Source organism: Thermobia domestica, chromosome 2 (assembly GCF_964235325.1).
Source record: "Thermobia domestica chromosome 2, izTheDome1.hap1.1, whole genome shotgun sequence".
Lineage (NCBI taxonomy): Eukaryota > Metazoa > Arthropoda > Insecta > Zygentoma > Lepismatidae > Thermobia > Thermobia domestica.
In genome coordinates, this window is record NC_137455.1 from 78,912,059 (window position 1) to 78,925,849 (window position 13,791).

Here is a 13,791-nt window from a genome sequence, read left to right on the forward strand (position 1 = left end):
AACCTCATTGTGGAGAGAAAAACTGAAGGGTTCTTAAAATGCGAAATTTGTACATCCGTCTTTCCAAAACAAGATTCTAGATACTCTTTCTAATGCCACTCCAGGTATTTAGCAAAGTAGGCACATAAACCAATTTATTTTACTCTGATGATTGACAAAACTAAAGACATCGGTAAGACCGAAAGACATTTCAGCTGTTGTTCATTTTTACCTCGATGGTAACATTTATGATCTATACTTTATAGGCTATAGGCTTTAACCCTTTCCGGTACCCGGCTTTTTGGGCTATTTTTTAGACTTTCAGTCAAGCAGCTACTGCATCGTCACTATTTATCCAAGGATCATGGTTCATACCTCATTCTCTTCACAATGGAGCTGGCTTTGAAATGGTACCACTTGCATGCTCATACCATATACCAGGAGCGGGAAAAATTATGTCAAAGGGAAAATTTCGGAGGGAATTTTTTTCTCGCACTTTGGGCCCCTCTGGAGCGGTCCTGTGTGAACGTAGCCATCTAAAAAAATCTGATAAATAGTACTTGGAATACTAAATGTGTGTGCCAAATTTCAAGTTTCTATCTTGAATACTAAGGGCGGGAGAAATTTTATCAAGAATTCCCACCATGCCCCAAATTACCGTAAAACACCATGATCTCAGGTAAAAAATTTCCTGAGACATCCCTAATTACTCTAGGGTCATGTTTTGCACATCATTCTCTTCAGCTTAGAACTGCCTTTCAGGCGGTATGACTCACGTGTCTCCATCATGTATCTAAGGCGGGAAAATCCCGAAAAAAGGGATTTTTGGGGTCTAAATATTCTTTTTTTCCACTTTTAGCCCCTCTGGACCCCCCTGTTTTAACGCAGAGATCTGAAAAAAATCTGATAAATACTACTAGGTGGGATGAATGTTTATGCACAATTCCAATTTTCCAGGTGCAAAAGTAAGCCCGCCAAACAATATATACCGACAATGTGCCATATTCCCGTATACAGAGGGAAAATTTTTAAACATTTCCTGAAACATCCATAATTACCCTAGGGTCATGTTTCGCCCATCATTCTCTTCAGAATAGAACTGCCTTTCAGACGGTACCATTCACTTGTCTCCATCATGTATCTAAGGCGAGAAAATCCCGTGAAAGGGATTTTTTGGTAAAAATTTCCCTTTTTCAACGTTTAGCCCCTCTCTACTCCCCTGTTTTAACACAGAAGTACGAAAAAAATCTGGTAAATACTCCTCAGTGGACTGAATGTTTGTGCACAATTTCAGTCTTCTAGGTGCAAAAATAAGCCCGCAAAAAATAATACCGAAAATGTCCAAAATTCCCCTATTCAGAAGTATATTTTGATAATCCCTGACACTTCCCTAATTACCCTAGGGTCATGTGTCGCACATCATTCTCTTCAGAATAGAACTGCCTTTCAGGCGGTACCATTCACTTGTCTCCATCATATATCTAAGGCGGGAAAATCGCGAAGAAAAGGATTTTTTGGTAAAATATCCCTTTTTTCGACTTTTTGCCGCTCTGGATCCCTCCCTGTTCTAACGCAGAAATCTGAAAAAAAAATCTGGTAAATACTACTTGGTGGACTGAATGTTTATGCAAAATTTCAATCTTCTACGTGCAAAAATAAGCCCGCCAAAAATAATGAACATATACCGGTCCCGCAATATTAAAAGAAAAAATATATTTTAGAATTATGACGTCATCACCTCCTATGTCTCGATGCAGGAAGGTGTAAAACCATACGTAAGGTCTTCTACAATACCTCTGGACTTGAAAAACAAAACAAAACAAAACAAAACAAAAAAAAAAAAAAAAAGAACCGGACGAAAAAGCTCAAATAGGAGAGTTATAACGCAATGTACCATGAAACTCCCCGTATGGTACAAATTGTACCATGGGATCCCCAAAGGGTTAAGTAAGACAAGATAGATTTGCCAATCAGCCGTTTGCGATGCTGTTAAACGAACGTTGATTGTTATGTTGCACAGACTTGTCGATGATAGAGGAACTGGAACACTAAAAGCCTAAAGACTATTACTTAATTCAATAGATATGGAATTTTTGATACAGTACATTTGTGCATTTTACTGCTATTTTAAAAGAAATTCATATAGTTTCTCAGGTGTTACAAACCAAAGATTGTGACGGTCAAGCACACCTGCTGTTGAAAAGCACTAGTGACCGCGTTAGGACAATTCGAAATTCTAAGGAGGATTTTGGTATAATATTACAAGAAAGATGCTCATTGAAAGATGAAAATAGGATTGAAGGATGTACAGCGGAAAGAAAGCGTTGCCTCCCAGGTCACTTAGCAAAATTCATGGAACATTGTCATGACGAAGTCACAGGACGGTTTTTACGAGTACAAGCATGTTTTTCTTTCAATTATTGATAAAATCTTATTTGAGTTGCAGACAAGATTCACAGACAATGATCCTCTCGTAACAGGCATCCAGAATCAAATTATTTTCTGAAGCTAAAGAAACTTCGTCCATTGGTTAAACATTATGACTGTGATGAAAGTAATGTAGAAGCTGACGTTAAACTTATTTCCAAAACAATAGAATGCTTACAAAAAGAGAACGATATTACAATTGATAACATATTCAAATTCGTGGATTTCCTTGAGAAGCATAAATTTGCATTTCACGAGGTGCATAAACTCACTTCCATTTCTGCCGTTATATCAGCTTAAAGTGCGGCTTTGAACGCACGATTTCATGTATAAGTCGCTTAAAAACATATTTGCGTAACAGAATGTCATCAGTATCTTAGTAACTTACGTTAGCTGTCCTGGCTGTTGAACGAGACATTACCGGGGTGGATAGGATTCGTAGCAGCAACAGCACTAGAATTTTCATTTTGGGTGCAGCGACGTAACTAGGGTGGGGCAAACGGGGCTTATGATCCGGGCGCCGGATTCGGAGGGCGCAAAGTTGAGCAAATATTTAAGGGAACATTTTGGTTTGGTTGGTCAGGGGGCGCTAAGGCGAATTCTTGCCCCGAGCAACAACTAGCCTAGTTACTTCGCTGTTTGGGTGGACAGAACAAGTTTACTGGAGCAGCTTGATGTATACTTATTTTATCATATAATACTGTTTTCCATCATGAGGCAGGAAATTGAGTGATAAATGCACATGAATTTCCTATTTAAGAGGTGGGGGCTAGAAAATTTTAAGGTAGTTGCAAGCCCCCTCGGTCAACCCTGGCGTTGTTTCTTGCTGGAAGAGAGCCTGAAAAATGGCAATTTATGTGTCTTTTTGTGTGAGGAAATAGTTTTCATAATTCTTCAAATTAATTGTCTAAGAATAATTTCAGAATAAATGCTTAAAGAGGGGACCTATTCTTCATATTCATGATATAAGGTGTTGTAATTACTGGCCTTATATATATATATATATATATATATATATATATATATATATATATATATATATATATATATATATATATGCTTACTCATCCCCTCACTTATTCTGTTGACGCCATGATCAAGAGATGAATTCAGGAACTTTTGCTTAAAAAGGTAATCAGATTAATCCGTGCAGGTTTTTTTAAATTTTTTTTTCCGCCGTCGTTTCGTTTAAAGGGTTTTGCTCTTTCTTCGGGTAAGTGCTTCATATATAAAAGTTAGATTGTACTTAAATGTGGATGGTCTTAGAGGTGTACATATATTTAATGTTTATTCATTTATTTATTACATATACATACAGATAGATGAGTGAAGGAAGAAAAATAACATATAATGAGGTACAAGCATAAGATTTAATGGAAGGCCAAGAGTGCGACAGAATATGTAGAAAATAACACATTTATTGGCATGGCTTGTTGAGTTATGGCGAATGCAAAACTGGAGTGAATATAATGCAAAATGTAGAGGACAGAGAAATAGAAGGAGATGAAATGCAGTGCTCTGAACGCCACATCACAGGGATTTGTTAGTGCTGAAGAATGCAAGTTATCTTCTGCTCTGGGGCGATTCACGAACTGACGAAGACAGAGGAAGCAAATGTTAATAGGTAGTTACGGTGCATATGATGTATATATGAAAGATGAAATCTCACATGGTTGATAGATGTGAAAGATTTCTGAATCCACTACATCATTTAGCTGCAAATGATAGAGAGTCATAAAATGCTAAAGGGGAGTATCGACGTAAGTTGGTGGTGCATCGTGATTCCGATCGTATCGTAGGATATCTAGTAGCATGGGATGTTGTTGGTCAATGCGCTTGCAATGCAATCAGTGATAACTGGCTGATTATTTTGAACAATGGGGGTATAGTGTGCGGGAAACTATCCCGGTGAGTTGATGGAATGTGAACCAATATTTAGTAGGGGTGATTCACTTGCAAGCGTGTTACACGTTTGAATCCAATGGCATTTCTTAAATGCAACAATATAATTGTGCGTAATTCTAAGATATTGGCGATGGAGCCGAAGCCCTTCAAGATTACTTGTAACTAGGTACTCACGATGTGTTCGACAAGAAGCAAATATGAAAAGTAAATAATGCGGAGGAAAATTCGGTTTATGCAATTGTATTTCTGTTGTTGGAATGGAACGTTGTGCTGCACCTTGAATAGATTCAGTGAGAGCAACGATTGTGTGCTCAAAATCGTATTGTGTAGTAAACATGACCAGTGTATTAACAGCAGTATCCAGATCGGAGTGATATTGTTCCCAATTAGCCTGTCTGTAGCAGAATACTTTCTGAGGAGGTAGCTTAGGTTGAGAGCGAGAAGAGCAGTGAAGTGCAAGATTGATAGGAATATGATCGCTACGTATAGAATCAAGCACATCGATATGTATATTCTGCGAGAGAAATGTTGATGTAATGACATCAGGAGTGCCGGCGGGGCGTGTAGGCCTCGGTAAACATGGAACTCATAAACTGTTTCAGTGTGAAGAAAGTCGAGAAAACTGTTTTTGTCACGCTGTGACTGGCTATAAATGTTTAGTTCCGCCATGATAATGTAGTGCCTGAAGGTAGAATCGATGTATCGAAAGAAGTCGTAGTTGAGTGCTATGCCTGGGTGAAAGTATATGGTGACAAAGGTGACTGTGCGGCCTTGAAAATAAATTGTTGTGACATTATTCTCAGGAAGGTGGAGTGTGAGCGGAAGTGGAATTGTGACTGTTTGATAAGAAAGGCGTTGGCTAACACCTATAGCTGTACCTTCCCTAGGAGCATCGTGGCGGGGTATGGGATAGTTCGTAAAGTAACAGGAGAGATGTGGTGCGAGGGATGTTTCGTTAAGCGCAAAGACTGCAATTTGTTCTTGAAGAAATTATGTAAAGAGCACGTGATGGGTTAAGTCTGATCCAATGTTAAGAAAGAGTAAGTTATAAACCATGATGATACGTAGTATTCAAGCATACGTATGTAGAAGTACCCATATTAAACGTAGACTTCGATTGATTGTATTTGAAAGTGAGCTATAGGTCCAGAATAAGTAGCATGAAGTTGTAAGCTAAACAGTACTTTGGCTGCATACATGATCCGATTCAGGATGTGGTTGCGATCAAAAGGATGAATTTTTGTAAAGAAATAGTAAGGAAGTGTAATAGATCTTCGACAGTTATTGGATGGCGTAGCGAATTTGCTGGCGGTGTTGAAATGTCAAAGGAACGTATCGGTACAACAAGTTCTGGCTTGGCTGGATCGGGTTTAGGCTTAGCTTTACACTTGTAGCTATAAGTAGGGTGCCGTTCAGAACATCGGTCGTAATGTGGTGGTTCCTTAAGATTTTGTAGGATGTTCAAGTGAACAGTAGCCACATTTGATGGTAATTAGACACAGAGATGTCTGATGTGAATTGTATTGCTGACATTTTTTGCATCTAATAGGCAGAGGTGCAGGTGTGCAAGATGGTGCGACCTTGTAACGACGCCGATATAATATATATATATATATATATATATATATATATATATATATATATATATATATATATATATATATATATATATAGAGAGAGAGAGAGAGAGAGAGAGAGATACCTGGGTATGCACCGTTAAGAAGAAGTTAGTCGATCAACTCTTGTTGATTAGTAAGAACGCGGATTAAGTATGTTGGACCCTGGTTGTTCTTGATACGTATACATCGCTTAACAGGTAGTCTTTCTTGAATATATTTCCTCGTCTGTAAAGTCAGGCTCTACGCCACGCATTACGTCTGGTACCATTGGAGGACGCCATGGTGGATGTGGTATTTTTCGTTCGCTCGAACTCGAAATTGTTATCTTTGATTTCATCCTCAAAATTTCGAAAGTAGCCTTGTTGCGGACATGTGTGGCGAAGTTGGAATTTGTCGATTTCAGGATTATACCCCGACGTGTTTTGATTTCTCGTATTTCTGGACGGGGAACATACTTAACTAGTTGTTGGAAAACAGCGCGAAGAGCGCAATTTGTTGTATTTTGGATCATAATCAGTTAGAAGAAGTTATAAATTGTTTCTTGGTGTAACATTGGTTGATGTTCAGTAGAAGTGGATGCCCAATCCATATTAGTGCTGTCATTATTAGCAGCAGTAGGATCTGCGATTGGTGTAAGCAGTTGTTTCTTTGGATCTAATGTTTGCTCGCCATCGGAAAAAGATCTGGAACGAATACGTTAGCCGTTAGTTACACGTGTAACGTAAGTTGTAGGAACAGCGGTGATAGCTTGTACTAGCCGTGGAGTGCCGGTTACGGTACGCGGTTGCGTTTTCTGGCGACCATGTGGGCCGATATTTAATGGAGTCGTATGATCAAAATTCTATGATTCAAAAGGCAAGGGACCCTTCGAAAGCGATAACTTCCGTCAATTCTTGGTTAGGTATCCCATTCAGTCTTTTGATATCTTGGTTTTCATTGTTGAAAGAATTTGATTATTGGGAGCATGTTTCTGAAGAGTAATATACTTTACAATAAATCAAACACAATAGTTAAATATTTAAATTGCTTAGGATAGATTTTTGAATCTTCATCTTGCTTTTTGATGGAATTATTATGCAATATTGTCGCTTCATATAAAATACATTAAAAAGACAGGGGAAACATCCTGTCGTCTATTGGCGATAGGCCTAGTCCAGCTTTTACATTCACCTTAAGCCATTGTAACAGTTTCTCTTACACCGTTTTGGTTCAGGATTAAATCTTTATTATTTTAATTTTAAGAAAGATTTAAGCATAATTTATAAGTGTGAATGTAGGGCACAGTGGTTCAATGGAAGAGGGTCCCTGGTTAGGCAGCAGGAATGTGAGTTTGTGAGGACAATATTGTGTTCGTCGGTTTTCTCATGGTTTTCCCGTTTCCACCCTCATTTTCATATCACCAATTCTTTCATAATCCCTTTTTTAATCATTCTTCATATTTAACCTATAAGGGTATAACCGTAGGACATTAAATTTAGTATCTTACCTGTGTAACAAAGAATTAGCAATACATATTGCATTCATTAATCTACATAACTAAAAGGGCCTATCCGGTTGCCATGATGTGGACAGACTTTGGGAGAGATGGTTGAAATTCAGCTCAAACGTAGAAGAGACTATGTAGATTCTATATTCCAAAAGCAAATTGCCCTACAATGGATGGAATCTACTTGAAAAGCACGAAGCATTCACATTAATGTCAATGGGAAATCAATGAAAAACAATTCCTCAATTTATCTCAAAAATCAAAAGAGACAGATGGCTGAAATTCAGCTTAAATATAGAACAGACTATGTAGATTCCACGTTCAAAAAAGAAATTACCCTAAAATGGATGGAACATACTAAAAAAATCACAAAACATGAACATTAATGTAAATGGAAAATCAATGAAAGAATTAAGTCGTCCACATACAGTATTTCATAAACTTTTATAAGGAAGTGGCTAAATGAAAGCTTATTGCAAAGACATAATGAAGAGCTTAAAAAACGATGTATAGCACGTAAGGTAAATATTGATAGAACATTGACCAAAATGAAGTTGTTTTGAGTAAAATCAATAATAATGATAAAGTATATGCATCTTCTTCGAATTACCCAGGGCGCCCCACGCGGTGTTTACTTGCTTAAAATATCTCACATCTGGATTTGGAATCTCCAGACGTGATTTAGCATTCAACGTGACTTTTGACCTGATCACGTGACAGTCTGGTCCTTATAGCAAACCAGATAGGGCCTTTGTCTATAAACTAGGGAGGAGAAATAAATAAACATGAACTATTTTAGATATAATATTTTATTTACAACATAGTTGACTGAAAAAGTAGTGTTATTCACACGAACGTCTGTTACGGTCACTGTTCATATCCATGTTAGTTACTTTTGCTGCATGACAAATATGCTGTGACTCTTATTGTTGAATGAGCTTTGGAACATGAAGTTATCTCTGCACTACTTAAAACATTATCATATTATATACAAAAATAGTAACAGACTTCTTAATTGTTTTCCCTAAAACAAAATGTTGACAAAATCAAAATATATTTATGTACGCTCAATTATATTTAAAACTTGTGCTTCAGGCTAGTCTTGGACAGTAGTAAGTCTTTTAAAATAGATTTGTGACTGACTTAATTTTTCACAACCTTTGCTGTTAATTTATAAGAAAGTTCGTAGCACCAGTTATAGTGTAAATCAAGAATTAAATAACTAAAATAAGAAAGTATCATAAGTATGTTTTAGGATTCACTTTATTGTATAAATGAAAACAAATATCTTAAGTGTATATTTTTTTTCTTTTAAAATAGCTTTCGTGTATATTAATAATGTTACAATCAGTGATTTGTTTTCTAGCAAAAATGTAAATTTTTGCATGTCAAAGTGCGTGTCAGTTACCAGTGTATATATTATTACATCTGTATGTGATGTATACGCGAACATTTTCTACACCTATACATATGTACATTATTTTAACATGACTTTTTGTCTGATTTGGATACATAATAGTGACGCATTACATTAATAAACACAGGGAACAATATATAAACACTAAATAAGTTTGTGTGTGTGTGTGTGTAAAATTTCACTTCGAGTAGCACTTACAAAAGAGTGGGTGAGTGTTTTAAAGCAACATAACCATTTTTGTTGTTGTTTGTTTTTCATGTTACTGACCATAATTTGGCACTTTTTATTTCTTAAAAAGACTGAATTTACTTTGTGGTTGTTTTGAAGAAGACATAGCAAATTAGTATACGTTAATATTACAATTTAAACTATTTTCATTTTTCTTTACTTCTTCGATGTGCGATGTGCTTTTCTTTATTGTCAATTGATGGAAGGTAATAGTTTCTTGCTTTTCGTGGTTTCCAAGTAGGAACAAACAGTTGTGGCGAGGGTGTTTATACAAGGATCCTCTGCCCTTCAGGGTTAGAAGTCTCCCACGTGAAGACTTCGTCCTACAGGAACTCACTTTCCATGGGTGATCTGACGTAAGGAAGCCATCATGAAAATGCCCTCCTGCCTGGAGATTATGATCCCTCCAGACGCCGATCTGAAAACAAAAGAAGCATTTTTTTTAAAAAAATAAACATATAAATATATATTTTTTGTTATTTAGAAATACAGTAAAATACAGATCTATAAAACCTTAGATTACACGCTTCGCACTTTTCTTACATGAACCACTTACTGCAGAAAGCAAACATGCTCAGCATTTACGCATTTGCTTTTTTATAACGATAATAGTTTGTAATAGGTTAATGGATCGTTTTGTATGGAAAAGGCACTTGTCCGCTGAAGAACAAAGGGCATCGCGATGCCTTCAATTTTCATGTTATGGTGGAAATATCGTAAATATACAAGGTGGCCCAAAAGTAGGTATACACCTCTACATTGATTAAGTATAACATTCTAGTTTATGGGTTTATTTGCTTCGGCACTTCCGAGCTTAAGATGTAAGTAAAAACACATGAAGAACAAATAATAAAGAAAATAAGTCTACCTGATGGATAATAATAAAAATGATATAAAATGCAATGAGCTGATCAGTACGGTACTCTATACCTGCTTTCGAACCACCCTGTAGTTTTCTTCCGTTTTTTGCCTCTCCTCCAAATATTACGAAATGTGGACATGTTTGCTTTCAGCAGTAAGCTTTTTCATGTATATAATTTACTCATAAATCATATCTTATTTTCTCATATTTAAAAAGTAAGAAATGTAAAATACCAATTCATATCGTATATTTATATCATCAGTTCACCTTAACCTACTGTATTGAAACAGTATATATATATATATATATATATATATATATATATATATATATATATATATATATATATATATATATATATATATATATATAGCGTGGCCCAAAAGTAGGTATACAGTTTCGTACTGATCGATCATGATATTTTATATCATTTACTTTTTGTTATCCATACAGATATTGACTTAGTTTCTTCCTTGCGTGTTCTCAATTTATTTTCACTTATACATTAAGCTCGAAACAAACCAAAGCAAATAAATTCATTATCTTAATCAATTAAAATGTCATACTTAATCAATACTCGTCTGTATGTCTACTTTTGGGCCACCCTTTATATAGTGATGCATATATATATATATATATATATATATATATATATATATATATATATATATATATATATATATATATATATATATATATATATATATATAGTGATGTGATTAAAAAATTTAAATGTCACTTGAAAAAGAAACTAGATTGTGTTACTTCCATATGGAGTTAATACAAAGACGTAGCATAATTGTTTGTAACAGAAAAGTAGATTTAATATTTTGATCTAAAATATGTTTTAACGGAAAATCGATTATTCTGAATTTAATCTAGAACTCTGAATGCATATATAAAGTCAGGAGAAAAAGTCAAAAATATTAGTACAGTTTACTGCAACAAGTCAAGAACAAATAGTCTGTCTAAATCTCCTATATGGAAGGTAAGACTTTCTACATACAACTGAAAGAATCTCAACTGTGGAAGTGGATTCCTTAGAAACATCACAGAACATAGGACAGATTGTATAATAATTCTCGGACAATATATATTTTAGAAGCCTTCACAATCCAAAGGAAGTACGAGTCATTACTTTCGACCTTTTTACTGTGTACTTTTCACGGTTTACTTTGCGATAAAAATGACAAGAAGTAAATAAATAGATAAACTAAAAAATAACAAAAAAAATATACATGCGAACCTAATGATGACAAACTTTTCACAGAAGCCACCCACGTGTCTCATACACTGTAATCGCTCCTGCCACTAGCATGTGTACAAAGACGTATGTGAACTTCATCTCTGTTGTAAGTGGTGAGAATGGCACCCACGGAAGAGTGTGATCTTTGATAGAAACTGGAACGTCTTAGGTCCCACGAATCTTGTTTTTCTTCTTATAAATTTCGCTCAAAAATTACGTTTGTTTAATCTCAGCTGATCTCGTTCTGCACTGAAAAACAATTCTACCGTATTTGCTTTTGCAATTCCAATCTTTTTCATTTTTATAGGCAATAAAACTCATCATAAAACATAAATTAAAACAAACGATAATATATATATATATATATATATATATATATATATATATATATATATATATATATATATATATATATATATATATATATATACAATATAAGGTGTTTTACGGAAAACAATTGGAATTATCACGTACCTGTTTCTTGTAATAAATGAGTGACAGATATACTTCTATGTATTAAAGATACAATATGAATTAAATTATATTTTTTATTGGAACTCTGCTAGGAGGTGAAAGTGTTCCGTTGAAAACGACTGTTGTTATTGAAATAAAATGTTTATAACTGCAAGAGATATAAATTAGGGCAAATAAATAATTCTGTAAAGCAGTTAAAATAGTCCCAGAAGTTAAATTATGAAATGACCAGAACAATTCTCGTTTCGCGCTGGAGAATAATAAGTATCGTAGTAACTTTAACCAATCTCCATTATGAATGGGTAAAATATCCATATTTCAGTCATTTTTCTCCTCAAATTCAAAAGTATCCATTATTATGCTAGTTTATATTATAAAATTGAAAGTGAGTATGATTGTCACTCTTAATCTCTTGAACCACTCGACCGATCTCGGTTAAATTTTCAACATAGATGATGTTCGGACCTGGGAATGTTTTTACCTATTCACTTTGATGGTATAACTTAGAGGAAGGGGAGGAAGGGGAAATATAAAAAAATAAATAAAACTTAATAGCTCTTGAACCAAACTACCAGTCTCAATCAAATTTTCAACAGAGATGAGGTTCGTGCCTAGAATGTTTTTTCTTATCATTTCACTTTGAAGGAGCAACGTAGTGGAGAGGGAGGAGAGGTAGATATACAAAAATCAGTATATATATAAAAATAAAAATAACTTTTTCCATGAGTTAATAATTCTTGAACCACCGACCGATCCCAATTAAATTTTCAACATGGATGAGGTTCAAATCTGGAAAGTTATTTATAATTTCTCTTTGACAGTAAAACTTTGGGGAGGGGATGGAGAGGAGGGAAAATATATAAAAATAAATAAGACTTAATAACTCTTGAACTATCCGATCGATCTCAATCAAATTTTCAACATACAGTAGATGAAGTTCAGACCTGAGATGGTTTTTGTCATCATTTTGACGGTGCAACTTAGTGGGGGAGAAGGGGGAAAGACATTTAAAAGTGATCGAAAATGACCGATATTAATGTCGAACTCATAGTTTTCGGGATCGCTGAGACGAACAATGACATTTTTGATGTTGTTTAAGTCCAAATTCAGCCCAGCAGCTTGGGGGAAGGGAGAAGGAGATATATAAAAATGATCAAAAATGGCGAATATTAGTATCGAAATCATACTTTTCGGGGTCGCTGAGACGAACAGTTTAGTGATGAGCAAATGCAAGACCAAGACCAAGACCCGGGTGGTCTTGGTCTTGGTCTTGGTCTTGCACATCCAGTCTTGGTCTTGGTCTTGCACTGGAACCCTTGGTCTTGGTCTTGGTCTTGGTCTTGCACACCCAGTCTTGGTCTTGGTCTTGGTCTTGCTGCAAGAGTCTTGCAAGTCTTGCTTTTAAGAAATCTTATGCTTTTCAAGGTAAATTTTACTCTGGAAAGATTCTACAATACTCCAATAGTAACGTAAATACAATGTATGTTTCTAAATGTAATATAGTTTACAGTGTTCGAAGTTGAAAGAAAGCAGAGGCAGTATATTTTATTATGATTTTGACTCAACATACCGGCTATTTAAATATTGTCTTGATCGCTGAAAAACCAGAGATGGTATGTCTTCATTACTGAAAAACCGGAGGTGGCATGGCATACCACCACATACCGTCTCACTTCGACCACTGATAGTTTACCTTCGTTTAAGTATGATGATAGTGTAATACATTGGCAATAATCTTTTTCAATGGGTGCTCGCGCTTCACTACTTATAAGATAAATTACAACGTTTTAAATATTTTTGTATTTTTAACAGATCCATTACTCCCTTGGTTCCCAAACATTGGGGAGGCTACCCCTGAGACGCATGAAAGAAAATCAAGACAAAAAAGCAATTCATGGTACAGACTACTGAAATACCATGAATTGCTAAATTATTTTTACACACTAAAGGCGTCAGATATTTTTTTATTTCCAACCAAAATTAGCTAATCTTTATATTGAGCGAACTCCCAATTAAATATTGAGATTTTGTTTTACCGATTCCAGTAAGCACTCTATGGAACAGAAACATGGAGATTACGCAAAAGCGATGAAAAATATATTGGAAGCTTTCGAAAAAAGGAGAGAATTAGCTGGGTTGAACGGAAAT

The 13,791-nt window shown here is 35.3% G+C and overlaps 1 protein-coding gene across 1 annotated transcript in view; it reads right to left on the reverse strand.

The window, feature by feature from the left end:
- Positions 1–8,207: 8,207 nt before the first annotated feature.
- The window catches only part of blo (bloated), a 248,337-nt gene continuing 242,753 nt past the window's right edge, over positions 8,208–13,791 (reverse strand). Inside the window, exon 4 of the mRNA XM_081742576.1 lies at positions 8,208–9,479. The gene's annotated coding sequence lies outside the window, so the exon portion shown is untranslated. The remainder of the gene's footprint in view (positions 9,480–13,791) is intronic.